An 11659-nucleotide genomic window follows, 5' to 3' on the forward strand; every position below is an offset into this window, starting at 1 on the left:
ATTACCCATAAGCCCCATAAGTCGCGTCGAATTACCCATAAGCCCCATAAGTCGCGTCGAATTACCCATAAGCCCCGTAAGTCGCGTCGAATTACCCATAAGCCCCATAAGTCGCGTCGAATTACCCATAGGCACCATAAGTAGCATTGAATTACCTAGAAGTAATGTCGAATTACCCATAAGCCTGTATAGTGTAGAGCAGGGGTGTGCAACCTTTTTTACAGTAGGCTAGGGCCAGATATAAAAAACTGGGTGTAACCGCGGGCCGCATGTTTATTTGACATATGACTTCTAGTAGTTTCAGGCACAAAAAAGTAGTTTTTTGTTATTCATATGGTATTATTAAGGGATCTCCTTGCAGAAATAATAAGTTAAGACGTATAAATTTCTGAAGAAAACTGCTATTTAAATCTATTGTCACACAGTCTTTAAAACGAGTTCAGTGAGAAGTTTGCAGCTGGCTTCTTCCAAATTTACTTCAATGGAAGTGCTAGCAATAAAGCGAATTATTCGAAGTCCATTTTCCAAGTGTTCGTCGGTCAGAACCGATCAATAGGGAGATTTTATGACGCCCATTTTAGAAAAAATTGTTCGCACAAATACGTTGAGCTAAAAAGAACCATTTTTGAAGCCATGCACTTTTTCAAATGTGGAAAGTCATCTTGGTTGAGATGTTTTCGGTAAAAATCGCCAAGATTCATTTCTAAATAGCCTACTTTGCTTTCAAATCCGTTTTCTCTTGAACGACGTGTTAACATTTGATGCTCTATTAAGAAAAAATTGCTATGCATTTGTAGAACGTTGCAAAAGATCAATTAATCCACTTTTGCACAATGTTATGTCTTCTGATTGCTACTTTAATTCTACATTTTATATTCACTACAACAGTATTTTGTACGTTGTTTGATGTAGCCTGCTTGATGTTGTGTTAGTCTGATATTTTGTGTGATGACTGTTAAAAATTTGAATTCTATGGACTTTGAGTCTGATTGCAAATAAATAATAAAATAAATAATAAATAGATACAACCTAGTTCGTACCCTGAACAGTTCGGACCCTCAGTTCGTACCCTAAAAAGATCGAAAGAAAAAATTAAAAAAAGCGGAAGTCGCTGATCGCAGTTTCCGCAAACATTTTAAAATTTTCCCCTTGAAAAGATCGAGAGAAAGATAGCACAAAGCCGAAGTCGCTGATCGCAGTTTCCGCTAACCTTAACCATAGGCTAATCTATGCTCTAACCCTAACCCTCGCTGATCGCAGTTTCCGCAAACATTTTCCGTAGATTCCGCTAACCGCAGTTTCCGCTAACCTTTACCCTAACTCTAACCATAGATTAATCTATGCTCTAACCCTAATCCTCGCTGATCGCAGTTTCCGAAAACATTTTTCCGCAGTTTCCGCTAACCTTTACCCTAACTATAGAGCAATCTATGCTCTAACCCTAACCCTCGCTTATCGCAGCTTCCGCAAACATTTTTCCGCAGTTTCCGCTAACCATTACCTTAACTATAGAGCAATCTATGCTCTAACCCTAACCCTCGCTGATCGCAGTTTCCGCAAACATTTTTCAGCAGTTTTGCTAACCGCAGTTTCGGCTAACCCTAACTCTAATCATCGAGTAATCTATGCTCTGCTCTAACCCTCGCTGATCGCAGTTTCCGCAAATATTTTTGCGCAGTTCCGCGGTTTCCGCTAACCCTAACCCTCGAGTTTGTTTGCGGAAACTCCGATCAGCGATTTCGGCTTTGTGCTATTAAACTGCGATCAGCGACTTCGGCTTTTTTTAATTTTTTTTCTCGATCTTTTCAGGGTACGAACTGAGGGTCCGAACTGTTCAGGGTACGAACTAGGTTGCACCCAAGATCAATCAGTTCAAGTTGGATATCACCTGGTGCTTTGTCAATGTCTGTGTTGAAGGTAGCCACTTTAACAAGTCGAAATTCTGCCACTGAAATTGACTACAATGCAACCGCCAACCAATCGGAACGTGTTATAAGAGGCTATTGTCCAATTGTGACCCTTCTAGCACTCATCCAGAGAGTTAATGCTTGTTTTGAACTTTATTTGGTAATTACAGAAGAAAAAGAGCAATAGCAGTGGTGAGAATCGAACACGCGTCAATGAAATTACTACTTTCTAGCCCGAACCCTAACCCCTAAGCCAACCAGCTGACAAAAAATCCATCACTTAATTTGCTTTCTATGATCTTCTTTTCGCCGTTTTTTACGTCACTTAAACCGTAGCTTATGATTGGTTGGCGGTTTCATTCTAATCAATTTCAGTGGCAGAATTTCGACTTGTTAAAGTGGCTACCTGTGTTGAATGCCGAAGAGAATATACCAAACAAATGTTCATGAGATTTAAAGTCCTTGAAACGAGGCAAAAATTCATAGGCCTGCAACAATTTTTCAAGTTGGTCTGCAAATTCAGTTTTCTTCTCAGGATGCATTCCATGGTCTCTCAAAGTTGGAAAGTGGAAAAGATTTCCTGTTTGTATGTGGCTTTCCAAAGTCGTAATTTGTTCATAAAGCCTTTTATGTGACCATACATCTCATTGAATTGAATTAGCATAGGCCTACTGCTTTTTTGCTGCAGTCTTGCATTGAGTTCATTCAATTGTTTTGTTTTGCCCTTTTCAATTGCCACTTTTTCAATTTTTTTTCTTCCAATGCCTCTACTTTTTTACTTCTAATTTTAACAAATTTTTTATTTTGACTGGTTCAACAAATTGGGCAAGGAATGGGCCGCTAGGCTGAAGTTGTTCTGATCCAACTGCTTGTAGGCCTAGGCTAGGCCTACATTAGGCAACTGCTAAATTTGACGCAAGCCGGCTCTACAAAAAGTCTAAAGCAAGAGATCAAATAAAAAGGCGACAAAGCCAGAGACAATAGCAGGGCTCCACCTCTGATCTTCTGACATTCCAAATAATTAAATACAACGGATTAGCGGTGGCCGGTGGGAAATTTCTAAAATAGTTAAACAGAAAGTGCGAAATTACAATAGCCTAATCCACTCCACAATGAATTGTTCACATGTACCAGACTAAACTAAAGTATAAACACGTTTCGCGGGCCGCACACAATTCAAAATTGGTACATCTTCGCGGGCCGCACAATTTTTCTTCGCGGGCCACATTTGGCCCGCGGGCCGCACGTTGCACACCCCTGGTGTAGAGTGTAGTCTATAGCCGTCTAGAAGCCTAGTAGTCGGCTGCATAGCCGAGTGGTGAGGAGCACTGGCTGGGCGTTCCAAAATATAGTTCGACACCGCTCAAGAGCAGGACAATTGAAGGCATGCCTAAAGGTGGACACGAAGATTGGCTTCGTTGCCTTCCCGTCCGCTTATGTGTAATCTGCAGTTTGCTGCAGCAGATGGAGTGTTTTGTCCGATAAAACACCTTAACATTGGACAATTTTCTCTATGAACCAGGTGACTGCAGCATAGCAATCGTTCTCGCACTCAGCCAGAGACTTAATTCTTGCTTTAAACTTGATAATTAAAGAAAAAAAAATAATAATGGCAAGGGTAGGAATCAAACCCGTATCACCAAATTCAATAGCCTTTGGCTTAACCACTCCGTCACGTAAGCGCTCATAAAACCTTCGCTTAATTTGGTTTATATGGGTAATGTTTCGAGAACGCTCACAATATTATCAGTTTAGTTTGTTTTTATTTCTGACCATCACAACGAAAAAACAATATACGACAAACTTAGCACAGACCTATAAAAGGTAGAAGCGACAAAACGCGGACGTTATAACGTGCACGATACCAAAGCAGGATAATCAGTTTAACATGACACGGTCGCAAGTCGCAACAGCAACCTGCAGATTACATATACGCTGACATTGCAATTCGGTGGTGGTATCCACGTTTTTCCTCGTTATTTCAGGAAAACTTTCGCAAGTGCTGTAGCCTATTATAGCACACAATCACTAATTATTGGTGGTTGGTCAATTCTTGGTCGTTGCTCGTTGGTTTGAATCTTCATCCTCGGCTTACTCAGTCTGAGAATGCAGATTCAAACCAACAGTAGTTGTTTTTCAATCTCAGTGGCGAACTCTTTTTATTCAATGAAGTAGTGTGCCTGCCTCTGCACACTAGTGTGTATGAATGTGTAGTTAGATTTACTGTGATGGGGTGGTGGCTGACTAGATGACTGCTTATGGTCTTTCGCTACCATCCTGATTGCGCCATAATCTAACCAACAGTTGTACAATGCATTGTTTTGACAATTACATTTTACTCTGATTATTTGTTAATATATGGCGCTGTTAAAACAAAATAAATTGACTTGACTTGACTTGACATGAAGGCGTAAGTAATTCCACGTTGCTTATGGGTAATTCGACGCGAGTCGAATTACCCATAAGCCCCATAAGTCGCGTCGAATTACCCAAATGCCCCATAAGTCGCGTCGAATTACCCAAATGCCCCATAGGCTAAGTCGCGTCGAATTACCCATAAGCAACGTGAAATTACTTACGCCTCATGTCAGCGTAGGCTATATGTAATCTGCAGGTTGCTGTTGCGACTTGCGACTGTGTCATGTTAAACTGATTGTCCTGCTTTGGTATCATGCACGTTATAACGTCCGCGTTTTGTCGCTTCTACCTTTTATAGACTTCTGCTAAGTTTGTCGTATATTGTTTTTCGTTGTGATGTTTTTTCGTTTTTTAATAATACATATTAATATTATTTTTTTAATATTTGAATCCCAACCTCAAGTAAGTCAACTCAAGTTGCAAGGGGAGGGGGGGGAGTAAAAGCTCTCTCTTTAAAAAAAAGTATGGAAGAAGAAGTTCTTTTATTTCGCACCATCAGCACATGTGAAAAAAAACAACAAAAAAACAATACAGGATTATAATGTGTGCTAAGCATTTTGCTGATGATGATGGGAGTGGCAGAAGGACCGACTGGTCATCAAGTCTGCCACACCCGTGTGGTGTTTTAGCTTATTTGACATTGAACGGTTGGTCACAGCGGTAAACCATAATCTCTTCGTGGGAAAATTGTAACGTAAGATTCCCAAATCCGTTCGTCTGCATGCAATGACCCAAAAATAAACACACTTTCGAAACGTCTATTCAAAAGTGTATTCCAGTAAAATTAGCCCGAGGCTATCGAAATGACTGGTGCAACGCCGTACACCTAAAAACTGCCACTACAATACAAATTACTTGGATAAAAGACGGAACCTTTGTCCAGCTAGCAAGCACTAAGCCAACAGTTAAATGTGCGGCCAACTTTCAAACAATCATTTTACGAATGACCAGAATAGATAGCAATATCTCAAATTCACGTATGCAGTACTGTGACGCAATAAATGAAAGACAATTATGAAGTCATTCCAACAGGTGTTTAAAGCTGATGTAATATTTCCTGTTTAAACAGGCCCAAACAGGTCTTATGAACGATGGTGCAATTTTGGCACATGCTTTAGGAATTTCCATGACGTAATATTCAGTAGACTTGAACGGTTTTATATGACGTTTGATTTGTACAGAGATTGGCCGTAACATAGCGGCCCCTAGTTATGACAGTCTAACATGGCATAACTAAAAAAGAATTGAAGGACAATCGTGAGCCAATGAATAAAACACACGATACACAAATTTTTTGAATCACTCACGTTTAAGTTAATACGCAAATACAAAGGGCATGCAAAGAATGAACAGCAATAAGAATAAACACGACGATAGGCTACATGAAATTGGTACCATAGGTACACGCTAAATGACGCTATATACAATAGTTGCGATAATAACCGACTGTTCCGGGCTCAGACAAGTATCGGCCACCGCAGACAAAACCAGGCTCAAACCCTAACACTTAGGTGTTCTTTACGGGGGCGAGGCACGAAATATCCCTCAACACGTAGTCTACTTTCACTTTCCCCGTACTCTCATCATAGTTGCAGACGGCAACTTTGGCTCTACGAACCACAGGCTTCCCTTTCCTAATTTGTGGAACTACCTCATGCACGCTCCCAAGTTGATACTTCCCACGTTTACCAATGTCTTGGAGAGAACCTACCACTACAAGTTGACCAGGCTCCAAATTCTCAGCCATTTTTAGCCATTTTTTCCGGCCCTGAAGACCTGGCAAGTAAAAATCGATCCATTTACTCCAAAACTGCTGAGAAAGTGACAAATTGAACCGATAATCCCTTCTTAATTGGTCACGATCATGTGGTTGCCCAACGCACAGTATGGGTCTAAGTATGGGGTCAAAAGTGAGGCAGGGGTGATGACAGTAAAATCCCTAGGGTCGTCACTCAAAGGTACCAAAGGGCGTTCGTTCACGATCCGAACGGCACTGCCTGTGTACGTAAGCAGTTCAATGAAATTGGGCTTACGAATTGAAGAGTCCAAAATGTGAAAAAAGTATTTGGTCATATCGGCCACGAAACCAAATCTTTCAAGCCGAAATCTAGCCAAGACATCTGCCAGAGGGTTTAACAAGTCAGGACAAGAAGACATTACATCATTTACACAAGTTCCTCGAAATTCAGATTGTTTTAAAGCCTTCTTCCTTAAAGCAGCAGCTCTATCTGACGCCAACACAAAATTGTTAGGTAAATCAATATCTTCCTTCAACGGAACAGGTATCTCAAATCGACCATCTTTCAACTCAATATTCGGTTCAACAAGTTCTCTAGCCAAAATGTCATTGCGAGACAATTCACAGGTTTCATTTTGCAAAGTCAAATCCTGAATGACTTTATTCAGGTCTGCTATTTCCATATCACGAGACTGAATTTTACGCTGAAAGCCAGAGATGACATCCGACTCTGAAGACGTCTGCACTCTGCACACTTTAGCAACGCTTTCAACTAAGGGTGACTTACCACCACAAGCCAACCAACCGAGAGGAGTGAGTAAAGCATGCGGTTCACTACGATTTTCACCAACACGTTCTTCTTTTGTCCACATCAAATAAGCGTTGTCATTGCCAATCAGTACATCTACAGTACGGTACTACAATCATTCAAATGAAACATATTCACGTCATGAAAATGACGGAAACCACTTAAATCTTGTTTATGGGGTAAAGTTTTAACATCGTCAGCCCAAGCTGGGTTAACCACCGAGGTTATATCACAAAACAGTTCATCAGTCTCTAACGACTGGATGTTGAGTTTAACAAGGTCAGCACAAGTAGGTTTCTGACCAGCCAGAGTATCCATTTTAAACGACGCTTTATCATACGGTTTAAGACCAAGTTCGCACACCAAGTCACTCGAAACAAAGGTCAACTGCGAACCAGGATCATGCTGACAATACACCAACTTCGATTTGCCAGTCATTGGATTCAAAACACGAGCAGCAGTAATGCGGTTAAAGGCTGCTTTAACATTTCCAATCTTAACATTGCGCACAGGAACTCTGGCACCAGCATCATCTTTACCGACCGAATCCAGAGAATCACGTGACGTCACATAAAAATCATGCAGAAGAAAATAGTGTTTCCTATCGTTGGTAGGTCCACACTTACGACAGTTATTTGCATGATTACAGTCTCTAACCATATGCTGGCGCAAACAATTCAAGCATTTGCCAGCTTTCACAATGACATCTCTCCGATCTTTAGGTGTCAAGCGCAAAAATTCTTTACAATTAGACAAAAAATGATATTCAACTTGACCACGTGACGAACAACAAAAACATGCCGGTATGTCACTACGTCTGGCCACACCGCCGCGCGGTGCGCCAACAGCAGTCGAGTACTGCGAACTCCCTGAAATCACATTATGATGGGGTTTTACCGACGTCTGCCTAACCGGACATGAAGGCAATTTTCCTTTGCCAAACTTTTTAAAATGCTGCGACTCACCAGAATCGCCCATTAGCATAATGCTAAAATCAGTCGACTTGCGCGTTTCCTCCCGTACTACAAAATCAAACAAACTCTGAAAGGTAGGTTCCTCAGTGCTACCATACTGATCACCTAAAAAGTCAAGATAACGCTGCTTAGCGTCAAACGGGAGTCGTTTAGCCAAATCCAAAACAAAACGTCCTTCTAATTTATCACGCTGACCATAAGCTTTCGCGTAAAGCAAACACTGCGACAATTCATCTTTAAACTCTTTCAAATCACTGGAAGAGATAGAAGTCAATTTGCTACCATAGCGATACTTTCTAATTTCTGGTTCTGCGAAAAGACCTCCACGAACTCCAAAACGTTGGGACAAGCGAGATAACGACATTTCTATCCTGTCTTCCTCTGACAAGCCAGGAGTGTCGGAAACCAAATTAGCAATCGTTTGTGCAGCTGTTCTAACACAAGCTGCTTGCAACAAAGTCAAACGAGTTCCCTTAAAGGGCGAAGCTGCCATCAAGGCCATAACACGATTTTTAAAGAAGACAAATGGCATATTATTACCATCGTAACCAATCAAGGCCGCCTTATCGAAGAACGTCCTACTATTTTGGTATTCAAAAAAGCAATTCTGCTGTTGAGAACTCGATTTAGCGGGAGAAGACAAGCTATATCCCTTAAGGGGCTGAGTGGGCTCAGTCACATGCACAGCCTGATCACGATCCTCAAACACGTTAAAATCAGGAGACACGATACGCCTCTCACAACCACCTAAATTACGTGTAGCTGGGCGATCAGCAACTAGCGGCGCAGAAAACTTTGAAGGGGGCAAAGCATTACTGCTAATGGCGGCCCCGTGACCTGTACGCTCTGGGGGAGGAGTTCGGTTGTAATTTGCAGACCTTGGCTCTACAGCCTTCGGAAGACCCTTAGCCGCGGCCCCGAGACCTTCTAAAACAGCTGGAAAACATGTGGATTGTACAGGTCCACTTACAGATTGAACAGGCGTCTGGAAAAGGTTAGGTAAATTAAACTGCGATTGATGTTCACTTCTGGAATGCCTAGAAGAGCCCTTCCTAGAGCTACGCCGGGAGCCCAACTCAGAACGATATTCAGCTAAAGCTACCTCCTTACGTTGTTCAGCCCTCAACTGTGCGTCTTTGAGTGCGAACTCAGCAGCTCTCGCTTCGGCCTCAACTCGTATGGTCTCAGCTCTCGCTATGGCCTCAGCAGCTCTTGCTTCGGCCTCGGCTTGGATCTGGAGCTCCTCTCGTCTTAGCTATAGGTTAATTTGTGCAACTATCCGTGACGAGCTCTCAGACATCCTAGTGCTTACATTTGAGGCGCTATCCTCAGGATGTATGTCAGCATCTAACCTATCTGAGAAATCACTTTCTTTTTGTTCGAAGTTATTTTTTAACTAGTTAAATTCGGGATCTACCCTATCACGAAGTTCTGCCAAGATTGCAGAGTTAACAATTTTACTCAAAAGAGCATGGAAATGCCTTAATTCCTCTTCTAAAGTAGATAAGTTAGATCTAAAAATTAACAGTTCCTGCTTATCACTCAAAGAACCTAGGGCCACAGAAAGTTTCCCAATTTGAGTCAAAATATCCCGTCTAAGATGCCGGGCCTCTCGAACTGACTTAGCCTCATCGTTAATGGGTCCCTCCCCAGAATGGCCTGCCCGACCGCAAAGAACATCATCAGGCTTAAACTCAGTCGAGTCGACGGCGGTCGAGTCCCTGTCACCACCGAGTGTAGACATATCAAATGTTAGGGCTAAATTTAACAATTAAAAAATTAAGTTACACAAACACACAAAATTACAGTAGTTATAAAAAACTTAACTGCAAAGACCGTAAAAATACAAAAAAGAATTTAAATGCACGATACCGTAGCAGTACGAGTATGTGAAGTCCAAACGTCCACAAAACTTGCTTGGATTCTTCCACTTGAATCTTCAAGCACAGATGGATTGCCTTTAATCTTCTTTCTTGCCAATAAATGTCAAAGTTATTTTTCTTCAGTACCAACCGAGAAGAAATGTCTCCAAGTTTCTTTGCTTCTGTAGACTACCAACTAACAAGATCTTCTTTTATTATTTCTTTGCTTTTGTAGCCTACCAACCAACAACTTCGTCTTTTATTTTTTGCTTCTAAGTGCTTCTGTGCCAAACACTAGACAGAGAATCGTCTTTTATTTTTTATGGTCACAGCGGTAAACCATAATCTCTTCGTGGGAAAATTGTAACGTAAGATTCCCAAATCCGTTCGTCTGCATGCAATGACCCAAAAATAAACACACTTTCGAAACGTCTATTCAAAAGTGTATTCCAGTAAAATTAGCCCGAGGCTATCGAAATGACTGGTGCAACGCCGTACACCTAAAAACTGCCACTACAATACAAATTACTTGGATAAAAGACGGAACCTTTGTCCAGCTAGCAAGCACTAAGCCAACAGTTAAATGTGCGGCCAACTTTCAAACAATCATTTTACGAATGACCAGAATAGATAGCAATATCTCAAATTCACGTATGCAGTACTGTGACGCAATAAATGCAAGACAATTATGAAGTCATTCCAACAGGTGTTTAAAGCTGATGTAATATTTCCTGTTTAAACAGGCCCAAACAGGTCTTATGAACGATGGTGCAATTTTGGCACATGCTTTAGGAATTTCCATGACGTAATATTCAGTAGACTTGAACGGTTTTATATGACGTTTGATTTGTACAGAGATTGGCCGTAACAACGGTGTCGGAGTTAAAGTATAGGCTACAACATAAAAAAAAAAAAAGAAAACATTATACATGCGAAATTTAACAGTACAATATAAAAATAGGAGTACAGAAATGATGTAGAAATACAAAGTGGCATATACAATATACATACAACACACAACACAGCATACTGGTAAGACAAAAGCGAATATAGGCTACAATAATTAGCGAAATACGGTGATAATACGCAGAAACAGTTTGATGGTATTATATTAGTTACTTATTCCCAGACATTAAGTGCAGTTTTAATTTTTTAGAAAACATACTAATTGTTTGAGCTTTTCTTAGCTGTTCCGGTAACTTGTTCCAAGTGTTTGTTCCAAGAAATTTAATTGGACGTTGGCCAAGCTTTGTATGCATTCTTGGTTTAAAAAGTAAATCTTTCTTAGCACCTCTGGTGTTATAGTTATGAGTTTCATTACTAGGACGAAAGTACTCAAAAAAAATTGCTGGTAGATGTCCTTTATTGCATTTATAAACAAACTTACATACTTCTATTAAAAATATGTCTTCGACTTGTAGCAAGTTGCTTTTATTGAAAAGAGATTTGGTGGGAATTCTGTCCTTAATCTTGGTGAAGTTTAAACAGCGAATGATGCGATTGTGTACCAGATTTAAAGGATACAGTTCCGTTTTGGACGCACGACCCCAACAGATTATACCATACATTAGGTGAGAGTGAACTAGAGCATAGTAAACTGCTCTTAATGTCTGGGAACTTACGCACTTTCTCAATCGATATAGAGCACCACAGCTTTGAGAAAGTTTTGTTGAAATTATATTGATGTGCTGTTTCCATGATAACGACTCATCAAATGTTATTCCTAAGTATTTGTAGGTGTTTGTGCGTTGCAAACTGGTATATTGAAAAGTTATTTCTAGATTTGAATTTTCTCGGACAGACTTTGACCCAAACAACATGTATTTGGTTTTGCTTACATTAATTGTTAACTTGTTTGTATGCATCCAGTTTTGAATCATTAGGAGGTTAGAATTCACTTTTTCTTGCAATCCAGTAGGGCTTTTATCCTTAATACATAGCCTAATAGTGTA

Source organism: Aplidium turbinatum, chromosome 12 (assembly GCF_918807975.1).
Source record: "Aplidium turbinatum chromosome 12, kaAplTurb1.1, whole genome shotgun sequence".
Classification (NCBI taxonomy): Eukaryota; Metazoa; Chordata; class Ascidiacea; order Aplousobranchia; family Polyclinidae; genus Aplidium; species Aplidium turbinatum.